The sequence below is a fragment of the Pongo pygmaeus genome, chromosome 1 (assembly GCF_028885625.2).
Source record: "Pongo pygmaeus isolate AG05252 chromosome 1, NHGRI_mPonPyg2-v2.0_pri, whole genome shotgun sequence".
NCBI lineage: Eukaryota > Metazoa > Chordata > Mammalia > Primates > Hominidae > Pongo > Pongo pygmaeus.
Genome location: NC_072373.2, coordinates 164545709 through 164570014, shown reverse-complemented (window position 1 = coordinate 164570014; position 24306 = coordinate 164545709).

The following is a 24306-nucleotide window of genomic DNA, read 5'->3' as shown; positions in this document are numbered from 1 at the left end:
GTGGCAAGGGATTGGGGGGTTGATTGGTGGAGACTTCTACCCCACCACCTTGCTCATCAATACACCATTAATCAAAAAGAACTGGGTGAATATCCTGACTTTGTTATCTGTATGAATGTATATCTTCTAATTTCAAGATATTAAAATACATAGCTTGCAGAACCACGGAGGATGAAGGATCGTTTATAAATCAGTGAGCATGAGACAAAATATGCTCTTAACAAATAGCTTCTATTATAAGTAATATATAAAGTACGTATGTCCAAAGGGTTGTTAAGTATGGTCACACACTGAATCCCCCGCCTCCTCTAAAGCATTTATCCAATAGTAAATATCCATTAAGTAAGGGGAATTTTGAAATATGAATTAAGGAAGTAAATATTACATGGAATGAGCTCTGCTTATGGCCAAATATAGTGCTAGACAATATTTATATGTCACCTCATCAAACTCCAGTGCCTTGATTATGCATTAAATAAGGCTCCCCTAAACAAAATACTTTCAAATATTCCTTTATTTGGTTCCCCTGAGTTTTTACATTCTTGTCCAGTATATTGTGGTAAGATTCTGGATGTATTAGGGACATATGCTTAAATTTTTTTCTTTTTGAAATAAGAGTAAGTCTACTGTGAAAAAGGAAATGGGAAAGAAGAACCTACGTGATGCTAAGAAAGGGCACATATAGAAGTTTAGGAGCTGGAAATTGATTCCTTTGCAATTATAAATTATCATATACCATTTGGAGTGTTCAGGTACTCTCAAGGAGATACACATTCCAGTTTGAAGACCAGTCTAAGGGAATGAAATGGCTTTGCCCAATATTAAATCCTGTAGAGGAGAAAAAAAAAAAAGTAAGTTACTATTAAAAATATACAAAAGAAATAAAGTGATTTACACATGTAATAATTAGAACAAGTAACATTTGGCTATGTTTACAAAGTGCATTATTATGATTAAACTTATTGGGTATTTATAACATCACTATGAAGAAGTTTGGAATTAGTATTTTTTTAAAAAAGAGGAAGTTAAGATTAAGAGAGTTTAAGCGGCTTTCTTAAGGTTCCAAAATGAAGTGGCAGAACCAGGACATAAACTCAGTCTTCTGGTTCTAAAGATGTGTACTAGATAACAGTTATTACCTACATCAATAAAATCTGGGACCATTGTAAATAAACATTTAAAATCTTTCTTAAATATTGATTTTTGAAAACTTCCTAAAATTAGAATTTTCAAGTGTTTTAATAAGGGAGTATGTAAAGTGTATAGATTTTTTTTTCTTACTGCCCATGTTTTCTATGAATCATCAAGCTAAAAATTCTATTGCTATTTGGTTTTTAAATCAATATTTCTAGAGCATGACAGAATACACATAATGATTTGCAATCAATAGCACCACAATTTCAATGGCCATGACTTTCTTTTTTTATATAAGATATTCAGTATTTCATTTTGGGATCTGAAACATTAAGGAAGTAATGTGGTGTTTTTAAACTTAACTGAGTACTAATCCTTTTAGTAAATTAGAAATTAAAGCTGACGTACTTCTTTCCAAAATATTCTTTCTTAAGATACTCTAACTTTACAGTTTTTCTCTCATTGCTAGAATGGGATTATTTACCTACTGCTAATTTTGGATTTAAGCTATTGTTTTTGGAGGAGATAATTTTGAGACTAAATTTTGAGTCTAAAAATCTGTGTGGTAAAGAGGTAGTTTACCAAACACCATTCTATAAAATAATACCATTTTATAAATATAATTTTATAATACTACTCTTATAAATACCATATTATAAAACAAGTTTTAGGAAATGCTTTCGGGTACTTAATGACTAATAGATTGCATCTTCTAACCAGAAGAGCCTCCAAGTTTTGTGTCCTACATCCCATGGGGGGCCCCTACAGGGGCATGGAAAACCCATTGCATCTCATCACTGCTAACTGACAAATTAATTAAAGCTTATTTCCTGTCCATGAAAGCGAGTGGTCTTGCCATAAAAGGTGAGCTAGGAGATATTCATTTTTCATACTATAGCATATACATTTAAAGAAAGTGTGTGATTTAAAGAAAGTAATGTATAAGAAATTACAGTTCATTCCCAAGAGGGTCACTCAAATTAGAAAGATCCATCCTAAAATCTAGGCGTATGGGGTTCCTCCATTTTAAAAATCATTTTCTTAACTCAAGAATGTAAGTAGGAGACTATCCTTTGATAACTATACTGAAAGAACAAATTTAAAGAAAATATGCAGATGTTTCACAGTTTAGAAACAGAAAACCACCACAGGAAATTATTAAATAGAAGCATAACTCAAAATTATTAAATAGAAGCATAACTCTGGCCCAAGGACAAGTGTCATTTACTGGTGTAAGGTGAAATAGGAAAGAAAAGGGATGGTGCAGTGACTTTTTAATAATGCTATTTTTAAAAACAAGTAAATTCCAAGATGATAGATGATGTCTTTCTTACCTTTTTGTTTTACTGGTATTTAGAATACTTTTTTTAGTGAGATGATAATGATAGGAAATGGTGGTAATTGTTTATTTTCTAATTCTCCTCCTCTACAGAAAACAAAAGGCTGATCTTATTATGTGGGCCTTCCTCTGCCTCATCCTAGCTCTAAATGCATGTTTAACACCATAGCATCCCAAAGCCTGCGAGCCATGTGGGATCTGAGGATGGAGAAGACATGCATAAGTGAACAAGGTCCTTCTGATCTTTCAACACACTTATGAAAAAAAAAATTTCTTACCTTGCCCCAAGAGGCCCCATATGGCTTTCCACCTGCCCACACATTTTAGCCTTGTCTCTTCCCACTCTCCCATCTGCTCATTGAGCTCCGGCCGCACTGGTCTCCTTCCTCTCTCTTCAAGAGCCGCACATTCTTGCTTTGCCTCGTGGCCTTTGTACCCGCTAGTCTGCTTGTTCTGTCTTCCTCATGGCTCTTCAGATGGCTGGCCTCTTCTCACCCTTCAGTACCCAGTGCCCTTGGCCATCCCATCTAAAGTGGCCCCCTTTCTCCTCCATTCACTTTCTAACATACCAGCTTATTTCCCTGATTTCACTAAGTACTAATTTGTCTTATTTGTTTATTTCTAGCTTATTTGTTGTCTATCTCCTCCTGCTAGAATATAAGCTCCCAAACTGTAGAATGTTTATCTTTTTGGTTCTCTTTTGTATCCACTTTTCTAAGAACAGTGTTTGGCAATTGACAGTTATTGGATACAATTAATTGAAAAGAAAAAGTGCAGGAAGGGAGAAGAGAAGGGAAGGAAGGAAGAAAAGGAGAAAAGAAGGAAGTAAGGAAGAGGGGAGGGAAGGAGATTGCAGCAAGATTTTTTTTTTTAAGTGAAATAAAAGTCAATTGATTTTGGCAATAGGACGAGTTTAAGAATATTTTGGTTATATCCTTATTTGATAATTATCTGTAACCTTCTTTAGAACGAAAATTTTGTAAGCACAAAAACCTTGTTCCTTTTCCACTATTGTATTTCCAGTGTCTAAAATAGGGCCTGACACAAGGCACTAAATACATATTTGTTGAAGTAATGGATAAATGATGAGCTCCACTTAGGAAATAATGAGAAATACTATTAAGAAGCAAGAATATTTTGAATGAAAAGGAGTAATCTTTCTAGCATTTGAACTTGAAAATACACGAAAAAGAAAACTATACATAATGCTAAATAAGGCCCAGCAAAAGCTTACATAGCAATGTTTAAAATAACCACAAATTGGCCAGGCGTGGTGGCTTAACGCCTGTAATCCTAGCACTTTGGGAGGCCAAGGCGGGTAGATCACCTGAGGTCAGGAACTCGAGACTAGCCCGGCCAACATGGTGAAACCCCATCTCTACTAAAAATACAAAAAATTAGCTGGGCGTGGTGGCGGGCACCTGTAATCCCAGCTACTTGGGAGGCTAAGGCAAGAGAATCACTTGAACCTGGGAGGCAGAGGTTGCAGTGAGCTGAGATTGCACCATTGCACTCCAGCCTGGGCAACAAGAGTGAAACTCTGTCTCAAAAAAAAAAAAAACCCACAAATTATTTCATAAAATTTGCTCAGATTACCTACTTGCTGCATACTGAACTAATAAAGAAAAGAATGCTCATTAGCACCAGTATGGCCCAGGTAATATGCTTACCATTTTCACCTGTCACCTGTTTTACCTTACTGGATCCTCATAACAATTAAATCACATCTGTTTTATAGATGTAATAGGGTGTCTTGGTTAGGCGAACACTCCTATAAAATACAATTAGGAATAGTCCTATAATGTCCAGGCAGGATCCAGAACATAGAAGCTCCTTGCACATGGAATTAGCCGATATGTCTCCCTACTGTGTCCATTTACACCCACTGATCCACACAGGGGCTGAGAAGCCTTTTGGGTGGAGGGCTTACACCTTCAAGTCACTGGATTTCAAGTACATATGAATATGTTTGACAGACTCACGTGACTCTGACAGATGGCAGCTTTTAGGGAACAACATGGAGCCTCTGAGAGTGACATTGCTATGGCAAAGGAAGAATCTGGCATTATAAGCTACACCTAACCATATGGCTTGTTCTTCAGTGGGGCATGCTGGGTTCTTCTGGGGATCAGTCTGGTGCTGATAATGGAATCTTCTCTCACTCAGCCACTCTGCTGGTATGTTTGTACCCTGTGGAGAAACTGGCTGTATATTAGTCAGGGTTTCAGTTCTAGATCACACAAACTACTTTAAGCAGAAAGTGATTTAACACGGATGCTTACAAAGGTGGTGGAAAGACCGGGGGATCTGGAATTAGCCTGAGCTTCTGGGAACAGTATTGAACAGTCCCTGAACAATACTTAGATCCAGCCAGTTAAGGGTGTCATTCTCACACCATCACCACAACGTGGAGGAATCAGTAAGTTGCTGGAAGCAGAATACCCCACCTCATCCACAAGCCGAGGAGCCAGAAGATGCCACCACCACTGATGGCTCCAGCTCCACTCCATCTCAGCCATGATTGACGCTAGCAGAATGAATGCCCCATGCCCTGCCTCTTGACACCACAAAGCCAGGGACCCCTGTCATCACCACTGCAGAAAATCCTTATGCTTCCATGATCATGACTGCCAGCAAAAATGACAAAAGCAGGATATCAGCTGCCCTCACATCACTCTTGTCTTCTACATCTTGGGTGGGTGTCTCTTCTTGGAGAAGCTAGGTCACGTACAGAACGCGAGCTGTGAAAGGGGTCCAAGAAATGTTATTTGTCATGTTTTACCCTCCAGAGTGCAGGGAACCAGTGTGCAATATCTGCTGTAGCTTACATGTGTGAATTGAAAGTTATGTCTCTGGGTGCTGAAGCCCCTTAGAGCACAAGCAATTTTGCTGTGGGATGACTACAATAAACAGAAGGGGACTCAGATAATCTTGTGGGAACTTCCTCAGTGAAACACCCAAAGGGCAGTCTCTTCCGTATTTTTCAAGAATGACAACAGATATCTGGCATAGAGGGACAGGGATAGCATTTCAGGTCCACTGCAATCCAGGTATGTAGGTCTCTAACTTCACTAACATCTGAGCAGCAGAAAAAGAATGAGGACAAAGGTCCCTCTTGGGACAGAAACCGCAAGGAATTGTCACTCCTGAAGCTTTGGGCTCTAAATTAAAGTTGATTCATTAATACATGTAAGCTTCCTTCGGGTCGTGTAGAGAACTGGGGACCTGGAATTGTCATTGTAATATTAAAAAGGAGGGGTTAAATTTCTCAAGATTACCATATTAATATACCTTGATTTGAACTCTTTTGGGTCTTTTGGTTATATTGGTGAAGATGATGAAACTTAGATCAAGTCATCACTTTGCCTAGATAGGAGTGGACCTATAATTTGACTCTCTCCAAAGTGGATAGTATTTATATTAGGATACTTTTGACCAAAAGCAACAGAATATCATGCCTCATATTGTCTTACACAACAAGACATTTATTACTCCCCATAATGGGAAGTCTGGAGATGCCATGAGCAGGGTGGCACGGCTCCAGCCTTTTTTGACTCATTTAGCTCTTCCTCACTCTGATACTTCAGGTTGGAGACAAGATGGCTGCCCTGGGTCAAGGCCTCAGGCCAAGCATGATGATGGCATTTTGAAGAAAGGGGTCACATTCACCTCTGGTTTTCCTAAGATGATGGAAATTCTTTTTCTGTAAGTCCCCCAGCAGACTTTCTCTCATGTCTCGTTCACTAGAACCAATCCCCTTCTCTAAGCCTATCCTTGGGAAAAGAAATAAGATGACTGTGGTTGGCTACACTAACTAGGATGCACCACTGCAGCTAGGAGTGGACTTGACTTCCCCTGAAGCACAAGGCAATGTGAAGAAGTGTGGTCACCTAAACAATATCAGTGATGCTAGAAAGGAGGACAATGAAGGTAATGGAGGTTGGGTAGGCAAGGAATGATGCCAGCTTCGACCTCTCCGTTAAATAGTTAACTATTTTCCTGGGGGAAAAGTTATGAGAAAGTTACTTTTGTTAAGGTTGGGTGATACACTGAGGAATGAGGGAACACCCAAATGCCAGAGGAGAAGAGGCAAATTTAGAAAAGAGTGAGAGAGAAGATGGACTGTTTCAAAAGATGGAGCACAGAAGGGAATCTGTTGTACAATGGAAACAACAAAGGTGCTTGTACCATAGGTATGTACCCTGGTAAAGGTTTTTATGAGAAAGTCCTCTGAAGAAGAGGCAGGACACAAAGAATTCCACAATTAAAGAGATCCAGGAGACCAGCTGGAGGAGTGTCTGACAGGAGAGCAGGAATAAAGTGACAGATGAGAAAAAGAAAGGAAAGAAAAGGATGAGGAGACCTGCTGGCCTGTAGTTAGTCAGTGCAAAGTGCTGTTGCTGGGATACCTGTTCAGGTGCTGCTGGGAATTACAGTCTCTGTTAGCTGGGTTCTGAAGAGAAGAAGTGGTTCTTAAGTAGCCGACACCCTTTGTGTCTCTGGTTATTAAAAATACAATTTAATGATGAGGGAATTCAGCAGAGCAGCAATTCTGAGGCTATCACCTTGCACTTACTGCCTAGTAAGAGAAGTTTACCCCAAAAAAAGAAAGAAAGAAAGAAAGAAAACAAAAGAAAGAAAAAAAGGAGAAGTTTACCACTTCTCTGTTTTCTCCTGGCTGACTTCGAAGCTGCAGAATCTGAGTGTGGTCTGTCAAAGGCGTAGGGGCTCTAAATTAAAATGGACAGCACTATAGTTTCTCCCAAACCTTGCCCAGAATGTCTCAGTTACTGAATCACAAACCAGTCACTGCTGTGGTCCTCTGGAATGCTTTTTAGAAATATTCCTGTACAGATGCTCTCCAGGAACCCTTTCAAACCTCAAATCTTTGTCTCCCCAATTCCTGTTATGTTGCATATAATGCTTAAGTTTGTAGTACCTGGCACCATTATGAATGAATATATGGTGATCTATGAATGGATATTTGAGCTTTACAGATATTTTATGATCTAGGTGCTATTTTATAAAATGTGGACACCTGGTGTTGGCATTTAAATGAAGCTGACTTATGTAACCATACTACTATAAAAAGGAGGGAAAAGCTAGCCTTAGACAACAGCCCTCTTTTGGTGCTTACTTATCCAATCAAATTTTGACTCTTTGACTCTCACATATATGTCCCAACTGTTGTGGCCTGGTTGAGGTTGCATTATTTATAAACTCTTTTGGCTCTGTATGTGGACTTGACATCTTAGTCCCATTCTTCACTCAAAATATTCTTCCAATTCCAGCTCCTATGGATTACTATAAAGGAAATTTTCTGCAGCATCCCTGGACATGCTGGTGTTAGTTCCAAATCTCCTCAAAGAAGGATCAGGCAACTAGCATAAATCCAAACAGGAACATCTCTTTGCTCTTCAAGAGCTAAGCACTGAATGTGGCCATTTGATGTGTTATGCTGAATGTATTTTGAATGTGTTTAGAAGATTGAGCCACATGTTCCACTCATGAGCCTCAGCAGAAATCAAGGGAGAGGCTGATTTTCCTTTAGAAAATCAAGATTCCTTACCAGGAGAAGAAAGTATAGATATCGGGCATCAAGATTGATAGATATCTACTATAATCAGTCACATAGAAGTTTCAGGAATTTAATGGGTTCTCAGCCCAAAGTATTTACGTTTCAACCCTGTGTAGTGATTTTCTACAAGGTTATGTTGCCTCGGCATCCATTTTAATAGGTTTAATTTTCTGATACCAGAAGTGAGCTTGGTCATCCTTGACATAATTTTCAGTTCCCTGCCTTTTCCCAGTTCCTTAGTGTGGTCAATCCAGATATCTGTCTTGCACAATCGCCTCCTGGTGACCACCTCCACATAGCACAGCTAGATGCAACCTACCGGACCTGCCCCACTGACCCCCACAACCCACACGGGCTGCACAGACATACTGCAGCAACCATCTCTCCCTCAAAGCATGACCCCATGGAATTTGTGCTGGCTTGCTCAAAATCCAGCAGTTAGAACTCCCCATGGAAAAACCTCTTTTGCTCCCCACCCACTGGTTGAGTGTGTGTGTCCTGAACAGCTCCCCACTTTCCCTTGGCTCTGTGAGGCATGCTGCCCTCTTCTCTCTGATCTGCAAGTAGTAAACTGCTTCTGTTATTTTATGCGTTTTGTTGAGTTGCCTCCTCTGGGTCTCAACTAGCCAACACGTTTGAACTTAACATTTTTCTTCGTCAGGGCTCTCCTAAAGAGTGGCTGTCTGGTAGGAATAACCTGGATATAGATCAGACAACAGTCACAAGGTGTCATCAGTAAAAACAGGTTTACTGTGAGAGGCACATTGCTCATGGGTCAGATGCTTAGGCATTTGGCTGGTCTGCCACGATAAAGAATAATCCTGTGAAAGGCTCATTGTAAGCATTCACGGCCAAATTCCTGGAGCCCCATTAGGCAGGGCTACACTTTATAGCCACTTTTGCAAAAGAGACCTCAAGACCAAATTAGAAAACAAAATACAACACCCTGAAATTAGATTTTTGAATATCAAAATAAAATTTCAGATCGTGGAGTCCAGATTTTTTATACATCTTGAGAACCTCATCTTTCTTCTTGGTTGTTTTAATTATGTATCTAATAAAGGCAGTAAAAATGACTTAAAATAAAAAATTATTTTATGTTGTTTGGAATAGATCATTATTAACTTATTCCTAAATTATAGCATCTAAGAGTCTCCGCTGCACCGCATTACAAGATGCAAAAATACAGCAATTCCACAGTTGCTTAGTTGGAATAATTCCATAAAATGCAAAACACCATCAAAAGTACCAAAAAAGGAGGCTAAAGATGTGAAGTTTAACATATAAAACAATCTTCTGAGGAATGTGAAGCTCCTTGCATCATGTGATTAGGTATTAGCATATAACAGTATAAAAGGTCATACTTAACTGCAAAGAAATACTTTACTAATAATGGGGTATTGTTATGCAGAGATTGTATTTCTAATTAGAGAACAAATACCATATGTTCACCTGCTCCATGGTCATTCCAGTTTTGCATACCAGGCACGTACTCTGCTACATGCATGGCAGCACTCAATTTGGAAAGTACTATGTTGCTTGACAACATCCCCAGATCTGCTCAATGGGAATTGAAGAGATTGCGAATCACACGTGGTCTTGACAATCATCCCCTTTGCACATGCAGAAAACAACACTAATGGTCCTGTCATCCTTCCCCCCTCAAGTACTCAGGACAGACAATGCAGTAGGGGATAATGAGGTCCATGATCTCAACCATTCCTGGTTCCTGCACCTGTATGTTTGCAGAGGCTCAAGGGGTTCCTCTGAAAGCTGAAGATCCAGAAGATAAAAATGATTCACAGATACATGCTTAGTTAATGAAGTAGAGTCTCTTTGTTTATCTTGTTTTTTTTTGAATCCACGCCTGGATATGAATCTGTGTCTCCAAGGCCTATACCACTTACTTTTATTGTTATTTGTGATTTTAGTTCTGCAGTCCTTTGAACACTAACAGCCTTCCTTCCTGGTATAGAGATCTTTCTGCTTTTTTCAAATCTTATGGAGGAGATAAGAGAGAGTATCAGTTGTGGTTGCTTATGCGGACAAGGTTAGGGGTGGGTATAATTAATTTGGATGCTTGGAAAGTTTGTGGGTTGCCAAAGTGATAAAATCGAAAGTACTGATGACACACTTTGGAGAGAATGGAGAAAGAGATAATGGAATTTTTGCATCATGGACATATTTTTCTCCTCTAGTCTGTAAGAGTTTATATGTGCAATTCTTGGCACAAAGTAGGTGTTCAATAAATATATATTGCATGTTGAATTAATAAAATATAAAAACATGATGAGGGCAGGATAATTTGATTTTCTAATTATGTCTGGGTAAAAATGATGGAGTGATGAAAAAGCATATAATTTCTTTCTAGTCTTTAATTGAATGAGAAAAGAAGTGTTCATTCAATAAAACAAATAAACAAATGCTAGCAAAAAATAATGACCAATAACCTAACAGGAAAAAAGGAGCAATGATTTATGGTATAAAATTAAAAAATATGTATGTAGCTCTGGAAAGAAAGAAAACCAGCTTTGCTGGCTCCAACTTCACCAAATTAGTTCTAGGGAAAGAAAATGTGTCAACCAAATTCTGATAATTCTCTTTTTACCCTTCATTTGGAAAGAAAAGGACTTAGGAAGTGGTTTTCTAATTTATTTTCTTTAGTCCTGGATGGAGTAGAAGTAGTTTTGTGAAGAGAGAGGCAAGTGGGCAACCTTATCAACCAGCATTAACTGAGTCTGATGAAGCCTAAGTGCCAAAGCTCCATATGAAATAGCGGTAACAATACAAGGCCAAAGAGACCCGCACTGAAGAGGACATACCTCCTCCAGGCCAAGTAAATAACGCTGAGAGTGTCAACCTGAAATAATTGAATATTAAAGCAATGCCAAGTGTGAGCTTCTATTGCAATGCAAAAGGGCATATTTTTCTACTTACTTTAGAGTGTTTTATGTTCCAATAAAATTCTTTGGGCTTTGTGCTAGTAAGAAATGTAACAAACCTGCACGTTCTGCATATGTATCCCAGAACTTAAAGTAAAATAATAAAAAAAAGAAATACCGATCCCCCCTCACCATTTAAAACTGGAAAATAATTTTACTTCTGCTAGGCTCATTTCTATTGGCAACACCTACCCCTTAAACCCCTGCTTTTAACCATGTAACGGAGGATGCATTGTTATTTGTCCCTCTCCTCCTTTATGTTTATATAGAGTGGTTTTCACTTAAAATATCCGATGATTGCGGAGAGCAGCAAAAATATACTCAAAAGCATGGGGGAAATGATGGCTCTTTCTGTTCGTTTTTTTCTCCCACAAATGATGCTCCATATAGTAGCTGGTTCATCCAGCAGGAAGAATGGCAGATGGAGTTTACTAATATATCAGTACAAGAAATGGAAAAAAAACAAACAAACAAATAAGCCACCAGGAAGAGGGCTTCCAGAAGAAACATTATGATAGGACATTTATTCAATAAATATGAGCTCAAACATATCTTATCCCTGGAAATCAAGTTAAAACACACAGCCTTGATATGCTTGCTATTTCTGAACCAGGTCCTGTCTAGCTTTCCTGAAGCTATCCAGACAGGACCAGGTTAGCATCTTTCCAGTACTGCAAAAAGCAAAACAAAACCAAACGTCAACAACAACAAAACCCTATGTTTTCTGTGTACTATTTAAAAATTGTTGGTGGGGCGTCGTGGCTCCCGCCTGTAATCCCTGCACTTTGGGAGGCCGAGGTAGGCGGATCACGAGGTCAGGAGATGGAGACCATCCTTGCTAACACGGCGAAACCCCGTCTCTACTAAAAATACAAAAACAAAAATTAGCCGGGCGTGGTGGCGGGCGCCTATAATTCCAGCTACCCGGGAGGCTGAGGCAGGAGAATGGTGTGAACCCGGGAGGCGGAGCTTGCAGTGAGCTGAGATAGGGCCACTGCAGTCTGGCCTGGGCGAAAGAGCGAGACTTCATCTCAAAAAGAAAAAGAAAAAGAAAAAAAAATTGTTGGGGCTTGATTCATTTGTTCAACAACTATTTAATAAGCTCTTACTTTGTGTCAGGTACTGAGTTAAACAAGAAAATATTTTAAATACAATCAACAAAGCACTCTGTATTCCGAATATTCAAATATATAAGACTGATTGGTCAGCGTTTTCTTGGCTCACCTTAGCAACAGAAGGCCACGCTGGCCTGACCTCAGGGGGCTGCATACGGGAGCTTGACTGGTATTCTCTCTCTCCTTTTTCTGTTCCCTGTTCTCCCTTTCTCTCTTTCCATCTTAATATCTCCTCTATGTTTCTCTCTGCATATTAACTTTGTTCTCCCAAGCTACTTATTCTTACAAGCATACAACTGTAGCCACAGGGAGCTCTGGACTTGTATCCCTACAGATTTGTTTCTGGAAAAGAAAGCAAGCTTCCCCCATCCAGCTTCAGTTAATTGCAAGGATCCTACTTGGCCTGAGGATAAGCTCAATTTTGGATCAGGTGGTGGGTTACAACTATTAGCCCACTTGTGGTCATATGTCCACTCCTATGGCCAGGAAGGTGGGGTCTGTTATAATTATATGAGCTAGCGAGAGGAGATAAGGAGTATAATGTTAGGTAAAGAATAGCTATCGCAAAGACCACATGTCATTAGTGTGCTATTACAAAACATGCTATGAGAAAAACCATCTAAAATTATCCATTGTCTATTTAAAAGAAGATACATTTTTAATTAAAAGAGTGCAAAGCACGATATCAGAAAATCTAAACAGGAAGACATAAAATAGCTGAAAACAATTAAAAAAGTACCTAACAAGGTATTTTCCTCTAATCATCAAGACTCAGCTTAAATGTCACTTCTCTGTTAAGTTTCTATCTGACCCTCAAGACTGTCTAGGTCCTCCTTCTCATACAGTGCCAGTGTTTCTCCTCTCCCACACTTGCCACATGGAAATTCATTATTTGTTTAAAGTTTATTCCTCTGGTGAGATTGTAACCTCCACGAGAGCAGGAACATATCTGGAGTCCAGCATAATGCCTGACACACAGTAAGCACTCAATAGATATTATTTTAATGAATAAAATGAGGCAGTTTAAAAAATCAGATATAATTTTTACATCCTAAATTTGTAAGGATTTTTTAAACTGATAATTTTCAGTGCTATCTAGGATAATTAACACCACTGATAAAATTGTAAATCGATGCCACATTTCTAGAGGAAAATTTCGCAATTGGGACTAGAGCTCAAAATGTAAAATGTTCATAGCCTTTGAATTTTATTTAGAAACTTAAGGAAATAATCAGGCAGTTATACTCAAGGCTATAGCTGCAAATGTGTCTTTTATAACTTTCTCCCTTTTTTCTTCTTTCTAACTACCTTCATCACCAGCTGTAAACCTCATGCAAGTAAAATATATCGGCTGTTATTTCTCCTTGCACAATTATTTAAAAATTGTGGCTCACCTCCTCTTACTCCTCAAGGTGTGATCTCCTGGCTCATCACCTATGTCTCCAGTACAGCTCTTGAATTAATTCTTAGTGATTTCAATATCTGAGTACATGATCCTTCCAAAACCCTGGCCTCTCAATTACTAAGCCTCTTTTCTCCGATGGTTTTCACCCCCATCCTTTGAGATATCTACTTCCGTGGTTTTCCTCTAGACTTTGTCATGCTGTTCACTACTGTAATCTTAGTTTTCAGAATTCCAACTCTCTAAGCAACATCCTCTGTCTTTAAAGTTTATTCCTTTTATAATATCCTTATAAAGACTGTTAAAGTACCCTAATTCTAACAATTCTTTCAGCCAACCAGGACTATGTTAGTCCATTTTGCATTGCAATGGAATACCTGAGGCTGGGTAACTTATAAAGAGAAGAGGTTTATTTGGTTTGTGGTTCTGCAGTCTGTACAAGAAGCATGGCAACAGCATCTGCTTCTGGTGAAGCCTCAGGAAGCTTCCAATCATGGCGGAAGGTGGAGGGGGAGCAGGAATGTCACATGGTGAAAGAGGGAGCAAGAGAGGGGAAGAGGTGCCAGGTTCTGTTGGACAACCAGCTCTCATGTAAACTAACAGAGTCAGGACTCACTCATTATTATAGGGAGGGCACCAAGCCATTCATGAGGGACCTGTCTCCATGACCAAAACACCTCCCACTAGGCAACCCTACTCTAATAGTGTGGATCACATTTCAACATGAGATTTGGAGGGGACAAACATCCAAACTATATCAAGGACTTACAATCCACCTTGTCCTTCTCATTGTGCTAATTTTCTTCCTCACACCATTAGATTCTATGTGACTTCATTATAGTCATTCTCCTGTCCCTTTCTATCCTCATTGCACTCACATGGTTCAAATAAAATTCTGGTTAAAGCAACTTCTCCGTTTATGTCTGCATCTAAGCTGCTGAATTGGCTGGTAGAAAATAAAAATCATGGTGACTGCTCTGTTTAAATTAATGATCTGCAACTGTAAGAGAAACCCTTATTATTTCCTGGCGACCCTGCTATTTTACATTAGACTTTTTCCTTTCTCATCAGCTCTCTAAATCTCTAACATCTTCCCTTTCCTCTTCTCTCACATCTGATGCTCTTGATTTCGACTTCACAGCGAAAAATATAAGCAGTTGGAATGTACTTTCTACAATCTCTCCCCAAGCATGTTTACCAGCCTACAGACACCTGTGCCTCCTCTGCTCATTTAAAACAAGCTTGTACACTTTATCTCATCCTTTTCTGCTTACTCAAGGACGTTGTTCCAGCAAATCTCTTCTCTCATGCATCATCAATTTTGTTTTATACTGGATCATTCCCACCCATATGGGACATTGTGCTATTTTTTTTTATTTTGAAAAAAACAAAAACCAAAACTGTCTCCACTTCTGCCATCAGCTACCAGCCTCCTTTTTCTGCTACCCTTTCGAGGAGATTCCTCAGAAGAGTTGTCTATACTTGATTCTATTTTGCTTTGAATATTTTCTCTTGATTCCCTTCTAATTAGGTATTCATTTCTACCACTCTACAGAAACAGCTTTTGTCAAAATCATCAGTGATCTTTTTGTTTCCAGATCTAATGATCAATTATTAGTCCTCAGCCTATTTGAATTATCAGCAGCATTTGACATAGGTAACCACTCCTTCCTGTATCACTTTCTTCACTTGGCTTTGAGAATGTCAATCACTCCGTCTCGTGGTTTTCTTCTTACCTACTGATCATGCATGTTTAGCCTCTTTCGCTGGTTACTCATGTCCCTGACTTAAATATTGGAATGCCGTGAGACTCCACCCATAGATCTTTTCTCCTTTCTATCTGTACTGCCTCCCTAGATGATTTTGTCTATTTATGTGGCCTTAAATACCATGCAAATGCTGATGACTTCTGAATTGTTTCTTCATGTCAGACCACTCCTCTGAACTCTAGGCTCATATATCCAATTCCTACTTGATCTCTCAGATGTTTACTTTGCATGTCAAACTTAATAGATCAAGTCCTGATCATCCGATCTCTCCATCTTGCTTGTCCTATAATCCTCCTTATCTCGTTAATTGACAACTTCAGTCTTTCAGCAGTCAAAGTTTAAATCTTAAAGTTATCACTAACTCTTCTCTTTCACTCATATTATCTATTAGCAAATTCTGTTGGCACTATCTTCAACGTCCAGAGTCTGACTGCTTCTCATTACTTTCCCTACTGTCTCTCTAGCTCAAGATACTTTCATCTCCCTAGATTGCTGCAAGACATCCCGGCTGGTCTCTCTGCTACTACCCTTATCTTATTTTAACCCTCTCAATGCAGCATCAGAGTGATCCTTGGAAAATGTAAGTCTGATAATTTCACTTCTCTACATAAAACTCTCCAGGGCTCCCATGTCCCTCAGATTGAAAATCAAAATTTTCATCAATGCCTACCATAATCTGGCAATCCATTAACTCTATGACCACATCTACCATTCACACACTTGCTCAGTCCACTGTAGCCTCTCTGCTTCCTTGTTGTTCTTTGAACGCTTAAGCAAAATTCTACCTTGGGACATTTGCACTGATACCACTTGGAATGTTTTTCTTCCAGATACGCATGTAGATCACATCTTAACTCTTTTAGTTATCTGCTAAAATAGCACATCAAAATGAGACTTTATATTACCATTCTATTTAAATCAGAACTTCCTTTCCTGGCAATTCTCATTTCTATTCTTTGTCTTCTATTCTTCATTAGCCTTATATAACATATTTGCTTGTCGATTATGTGTCTTATTGGAATGTAAGCTTGAGGGCAGGAATTTTGACTCTATCACCTAAAATACTGCCTATTGTATATTGGCACTCATATAGTGTTGTCAAATAAATAAATGAAATGCTTATCTATAAGATGAAAAATTAGGGACATTCTTAAATATCCAATAATATAATAATGTCTGAATAAGTCATGGCAAATGAATTATGTTTCTATATGATGAAACAAACATTCCACCAAAATTAGCATTAAGAGAATATTTGATGAAAAGAAAATCCTTGAACTACCTGCAAAATGAAGGAAAATAAGATTGTAAATACATGCATAGTTAAAACTTGCATATGTGCATAATTTGGGAAATGATATAAATTATGTGTTTTCTATTATTTACTTTGCAAAAACATAAGAATGAAAGATTGGAAAGAAATAAGACAAAATAATAATAAATAGTGTCTCCTATTTAGTATTTCTGTTAATGAATTAGTCAATTCAATTAGAAAAAGATAATTAAAGTAGCAAAAACAAAATATAAATTAAAATTATCATTATTTGCAAATTATATAATTATGCAAAACTAGAAAACCTAAGCAAACCAACTAAAAACCCAGTAGAAGCAAAAAAATTCAGTAAGATGATGGATTGAACAATTAGCAAAAATAAATAGCTTCTCAATGCACAAAAGATAATCAATATAAAATAATATGAAAGAATAGGTATGAACCGAAAGAAAGAGTATCTAGAAACAAACCTTGTAAGGAATGTGTAGAACCTCTATGAAGAAAATGTTTAAATTCTCTGAGAGATATAAAAGAACATGTAAGTAAACAAAGAACAAACAACATGCTATTATTTGTTTATATGGTTTAGTTCTATGTCCCCACCCAAAAGTCATCTTGAATAGTAATCCCCGTGTGTCGAGGGAGCGACCTAGTGGGAGGTGATTGTATCATGGGGGCAGTTTTCTGCACGCTGTTCTCCTGATAGTGAATGAGTTCTCATGAGATCTGATGGTTTAAAATTGGCACTTCCCTCTTCACTCTCTCTCTCTCTCTCCTGCTGCCATGTGAAGAAGGTCCCTGCTTCCCTTTCATCTTCTGTCATGATTGTAAGTTTCCTGAGGCCTCCCCAGTCATGCAGAACTATAAGTCAATTAAACCTCTTTCCTTTATAAATTACCCAGTCTCAGGGAAGTTTTTTATAGCAGCATGAAAATGAATGAATACAAGATATTGGTACCGGCAGAGTCGGGTACTGCTATAAAGGTAACATAAAAATGTGGAAACAGCTCTGGAATGGGGTGATGGGTAAAGGTTGGAACAGTTTGGAGGGCTCAGAGGAAGACAGGTAGATGATGGAGTTTGAAACTTCCTAGAGACTTGTTGAACGGTTGTGACCAAAATGCTGATAGTGATATGGACAATGAAGTCCAGGCTGAGGCAGTCTCAGAGGGAGATTAGGAACTTATTGGAAACTAGAGCAAAGGTCACTCTTGCTATGCTTTAGCGAAGAGACTGATGGCGTTTTGTCCCTGCCCTAGAGATCTGTGGAACTTTGAATTCGAGAGAGATGATTTAGAGTATCTGGTAGAAGAAATTTCTAAGCAAAAAAGCATAGAAGATGTGACCTAGTGGTTTCTAAAATTGTATAGTCATATGCGTTCACAAAGAAATTATCTGAATTTGGAACTTACATCTACTTATTATTACTGTTTTTTAAAATTTTTTATTATACTTTAAGTTCGGGGCTACATGTGCAGAACATGCAGGTTTCTTACAAAGTTATACATGTGCCATGGTGGTTTGTTGCACTAATCGACCCATCATCTACATCAGGTATTTTTCCTAATGCTATTCCTCCAGTTACCCCCCACCCCCTGACAGTCCTCAGTGTGTGATGTTCCCCTCCCTGTGTCCCTGTGTTCTCATGGTTAAGCTTCCACTTATGAGTGAGAAAATGCGGTGTTTGGTCTTCTGTTCCTGTGTTAGTTTGCTAAGAATGATGGTTTCCAGCTTCATCCATGTCCCTGCAAAGGACATGAACTCATTCTTTTTTATGGCTGCAGAGTATTCCATGGTGTATATGTGCCACATTTTCTTTATCCAGTTTATCATTGATGGGCATTTGGGTTGGTTCCAAGTCTTTGTTATTGTGAATAGTGCTGCAATAAACATACATGTGCATGTGTCTTTATAGTAGCATGATTTATAATCCTTTGGGTATATACCCAGTAATGGGATTTCTGGGTGAAATACCATTTCTGGTTCTAGATCCTTAAGGAATTGCCATACTGTCTTCCACAATGGTTGGACTAATTTACATTCCCACCAACTGTGTGAAAGAATTCCTATTTCTCCACATCCTCTCCAGCATCTGTTGTTTCCTGACTTTTTAATGATCGCCATTCTAACTGGCGTGAGATGGTATCTCATTGTGGTTTTGATTTGCATTTCTGTAATGAACAGTGATGCTGCGCCTTTTTTCATGTTTGTTGGCCACATAAATGTCTTCTTTTGAGAAGTGTCTGTTCCTATCCTTTGCCCACTTTTTGTTGGGGTTATTTGTTTTTTTCTTGTAAATTTGTGTAAGTCCCTTGTAGATTCTGGATATTAGCCCTTTGTCAGTTGGATAGATTGCAAAGATTTTCTCCCATTCTGTAGGTTGCCTGTTCACTCTGATGATGGTTTCTTTTGCTGTGCAGAAGCTCTTTAGTTTACTTAGATCCCATTTGTCAATTTTGGCTTTTGTTACCATTGCTTTTGGTGTTTTAGTCATGAAGTCTTTGCCCATGCCTATGTCCTGAATGGTATTGCCTAGGTTTTCTTCTAGGGTTTTTATGCTTTTAGGTCTTACGTTTAAGTCTATAATCTATTTTGAGTTAATTTTTGTATAAGGTGTAAAGAAGGGGTCTAGTTTCAGTTTTCTGCATATGGCTAGTCAACACCATTTATTAAATAGAAAATTCTTTCCCCATTGCTTGTTTTTGTCAGGTTTGTCAAAGAACAGATAGTTGTAGATGTGTGGTGTTATTTTTGAGGCCTCTGTTCTGTTCCATTGGTCTATATATCTGTTTTGTTACCAATACCATACTGTTTTGGTTAATGTAGCCTTTGGTCTAGTTTGAAGTCAGGTAGTGTGATGCATCCAGCTTTATTCTTTTTGCTTAGCATTGTCTTGGTTATATGGGCTCTTATTTGGTTCCATATGAAATTTAAAGTATTTTTTTTTTAATTCTGTGAAGAAAGTCAATGGTAGCTTGATGGGAATATCATTGAATCTATAAATTACTTTGGGTAGTATGGCCATTTTCATGATATTGATTCTTCCTATCTATGAGCGTGGAATGTTTTTCCATTTGTTTGTGTTCTCCCTGATTTCCTTGAGCAGTGGTTTGTAGTTCTCCTTGAAGAGGTCCTTCACATCCCTTTTAAGTTGTATTCCTACGTATTTTATTCTGTATGTAGCAATTGTGAATGGGAGTTCTTCATGGTTTGGCTCTCTGTTGTCTACTATTGGTGTGCAATAATGCTTGTGATTTTTGCACATTGATTTTGTATCCTGAGACTTTGCTGAAGTTGCTTATCAGCTTAAGGAGTTTTTGGGCTGAGAAGATGGGATTTTCTAAATATACAATCATGTCACCTGCAATCAGAGACCATTTGACTTCCTTTATTTCTATATTCCTATTTGAATCCCTTTTATTTCTTTCTTTCTTGTTTTTTTTTTTGTTTGTTTGTTTGTTTTTTGAGATGGAGTCTCACTCTGTCACCCAGGCTGGAGTGCAGTGCACTCTCTTGGCTCACGAAAGCTCCGCTTCCTGGGTTCACGCCATTCTCCTGCCTCAGCCTCCTGAGTGGCTGGGACTACAGGCGCTCGCCACCATGCCCAGCTAATTTTTTTTTGTATTTTTTAGTAGAGATGGGGTTTCATCGTGTTAGCCAGGATGGTCTCCATCTCCTGACCTTGTGATCCACCTGTCTCTGCCTCCCAAAGTGCTGGGATTACAGGCATGAGCCACTGCGCCTAGCCGAATACGCTTTATTTCTTTCTCTTGGTTGGTTGCCCTGCAGAGCTTCCAATACTATGTTGAATAGGAGTGGTGAGAGAGGGCATCCTTGTCTTGTGCTGGTTTTGAAAGGGAATGCTTCCAGCTTTTGCCCATTCTGTATGATATTGGCTATGGGTTTGTCATGAATAGCTCTTATTATTTTGAGATATATCCCATCAATACCTAGCTTACTGAGAGTTTTTCGAATTAAGAGGTGTTGAATTTTACTGAAGGCCTTTTCTGCATCTATTGAGGTAATCATGTGGTTTTTATCATTGGTTTTGTTTATGGGATGGATTATGTTTATTAATTTGCATATGTTGAACAAACCTTGTATCCCAGGGATGAAGCCAACTTGATCATGGTGGTTAACCTTTTTGATGTGCTGCTGGATTCGGTTTGCCAGTATTTTATTGAGGATTTTCTCATCAAGGTTTGTCAGGGATATTGGCCTGAAATTTTCTTTTTTTGTTGTGTCTCTGCCAGGTTTTGGTATCAGGATGATGCTGGCCTCATAAAATGAGTTAGGCCTCATAAAATGAGAAAAGGAGGCTTTTCTATTTTTTGGAATAGTTTTAGAAGGAATCGTACCAGCTCCTCTTTGTACCTCCAGTAGAATTCAGCTGTGAATCTGTCTGGTCCTGGGCTTTTTTTGGTTGGTAGGCCGTTAATTGCTGCTGCCATTTCAGAACTTGTTATTGGTCTATTCAGGGATTCGACTTCTTCCTGGTTTAATCTTGGTTGGGTATATGTGTCCAGGAATTCATCCTTCTCTTCTAGATTTTCTAGTTTATTTGTGTAGAGGTGTTTATTGTATTCTCTGATGGTAGTTTGTATTTCTGTGGGATCAGTGGTGATCTCCCTTTATTATTTTTTATTGTTTCTATTTGATTCTTCTAACTTTTCTTCAATATTAGTCTGGCTAGCATTCTATTTTGTTAATCTTTTCAAAAAACCAGCTCCTGAATTCATTGATTTTTTGAAGGATTTTTCGTGTCTCTATCTCCTTCAGTTCTGCTCTGATCTTAGTTATTTCTTGTCTTCTGCTGGCTTTTTACTTTATTTGCTCTCACTTCTCTAGTACTTTTAATTGTGATATTAGGGTGTTGATTTTAGATGTTTTTGCTTTCTGATGAGGGCATTTAGTGCTATAATTTTCCCGCTAAACACTGTTTTATCTGTGTCACAGTGATTCTGGTACATAGTATCTTTGTTCTCATTCATTTCAAATAGCTTATTTATTTCTGCCTTAATTTGTTATTTACCCAGTAGTCATTCAGGAGCAGGTTATTCAGTTTCCATGTAGTTGTGAGGTTTTGAGTGAGTTTCTTAATCCTCAGTTCTAATTTGATTGTACTGTGATCTGAGATACTATTTGTTAAGATTTCCATTCTTTTGCATTTGCTGAGGAGTGTTTTACTTCCAATTATGTGGTTGATTTAAAATAAGTGTTATGTGGTGCTGAGAAGAATGTATATTTTGTTGATTAGGGGTGGAGAGTTCTGTGGTCTGCTTGGTCCAGAGCTGAGTTCAAGTCCTGAATATCCTTGTTAACTTTCTGACTCGTTGATCTGTCTAATACTGACAGTGGGGTGTTAAAGTCTCCCACTATTATTTTGTAGTAGACTAAGTCTCTTTATAGGTGTTGAAGAACTTGCTTTATGAATCTGGGTGCTCTTGTATTGGGTGCATATATATTTAGGATAGTTAGCTCTTCTTGTTGCATTGATCCCTTTACCATTATGTAATGCCCTTCTTTGCCTATTTTGATCTTTGTTGGTTTAAATCTGTTTTATGAGAGGCTAGGATAGCAACCCCTGCTTTTTTTGCTTTCCATTTACTTGATGAATATTCCTCCATTCCTTTATTTTGAGCCTATGTTTGTTGTTGCATGTGAGATGGGCCTCCTGAATACAGCACACTGATGACTCTTGACTCTATCCAATTTGGCAGTCTATGTCTTTTTATTGGTGAATTTAGCCCCTTTACATTTAAGGTTAATATTGTTATGTGTGAATATGGTTGTGTCATCATGATGCTAGCTGGTTATTTTGCCCATTAGTTGATGCTATTTTTTCATAGTGTCAATGGTCTTTACAGTTTGGTACATCTTTGCAGTGGCTTGTACATGTTTTTCCTTTCCATGTTTAGTGCTTCCTTCAGGAGCTCTTTTAAGGCCAGCCTGGTTGTGACAAAATCTCTCAGCATTTGCTTGTCTGTAAAGGATTTTATTTCTCCTTTGCTTACGAAGCTTAGTTTGTCTGGATATGAAATTCTGGGTTGAAAATTCTTTTCTTTAAGAATGTTGAACATTGGCCCCTCTCTCTTCTGTTCATAGGGTTTCTGCAGAGTTTCACTGTTACTCTGATGGGCTTCCCTTTGTGGGTAACCCGATCTTTCTCTCTGGCTGCCCTTAACATTTTTTCCTTCATTTCAGTTTTGGTAAATTGATGATTATGTGTCTTGGGGTTGCTTTTTTCTAGGAGTATGTTTATGGTGTTCTCTGTATTTCCCGAATTTGAATGTTGGCCTGTCTTGCTAGGGTGGGGAAGTTCTCCTGGATAATATCCTGAAGTGTGTTTTCTAACTTGATTCCATTCTCCCTATCACTTTCAGGTACACCAATCAAATGTAGATTTGGTCTTTCCACATAGTCCCATATTTCTTGGAGGCTTTGTTCTTTCCTTTTCATTCTTTTTTCTCTAATCTTGTCTTCATGTTTTATTTCATTAAGTTGATCTTCCATCTCTGATATCCTCTCTTCCATTTGATTGATTTGGCTCTTGATACTTGTGTATGATTCATGAAGTTCTCATGCAGTGTTTTTCAGCTCCATCAGGTCATTTATGTTCTTGTCTAAACTTATTCTAGTTAGCTGTTCCTGTGACCTTTTATCAAGGTTCTTGGCTTCCTTGCATTGGGTTAGAACACGCTCCTTTAGTTCGGAAGAGTTTGCTATTACCCACCTTCTGAAGCCTACTTCTGTAAATTTGTCAAACTCATTCTCCATCCAGTTTTGTTCCCTTGATGGTGAGGCGTTGTGATCCTTTCAAGGAGAAGAGGGATTCTGGGTTTTGGACTTTTCAGCATGTTGGAGCTGTTTTTTCTTCATCTTTGTGTATTTATCTACCTTTGGTCTTTGATGTTGGTGACCTTCGGATGGGGTTTTGCGTGGATGTCCTTTTTGATGATGTTGATGCAATTGCTTCTGTTAGTTTTCCTCTAAGAGTCAGGCACCTCTTCTGCAGGTCTGCTGGAGTTTGCTGGAGGTCCATTCCAGACTCTGTTTGCTTGGGTATTACCAGCGTAGGCTGCAGAACAGCAAAGATTGATGCCTGTTCTTTCCTCTGGAAGTTTTGTCCCAGAGAGGTAACTGCCAGATGCCAGCCAGAGCTCTTCTGTATGAGGTGTCTGTCGACCCCTGCTGGGAGGCCCTGTGCATTAAGAGGTGAAGCGGAGGACACAAAGACACTCAGTGCTCAGCCTCTGTAAACAGATAAGAACCAGTCCATGGCTGGTGATCTCTTATCAGGACAAAGTTACTGAAATCAGTCTCTTGCCCAATCAAAACTGTAGTTATAGCCTGTTGAACAAAGAGGTCAGCTTGTTGAACAAAGAGGCAGTAGGTGAGCCACAGTTGTTTCCGTATTGCTTATCTCAAAGCCAGTGCTTATTTAGCTGCTGAAGAAAAAGAACATTGCGATACTTAGAATATAGTTTATTCTTCATGTATAAAGGTGCATAACTTAACCCTTGCCTGGCATGGGCTTAGCTCTTGTTTATAATTTGGTATCTTATTGCCACAGTGTCCATTCCGTCAGTCTAATGATCTCTATTTTAACAACAGCAGTCACCAAATGGTCAGATCATAAAGCCAAATTCACAGTTTTGACTGCCACTTATAAGGAATAACATGCTGGCCATGAGAAAATCAAGCAAGTAAGCAGGGAATGAAACTAGAGGGAAAAAGAGAGTCAGAAAAGTTTG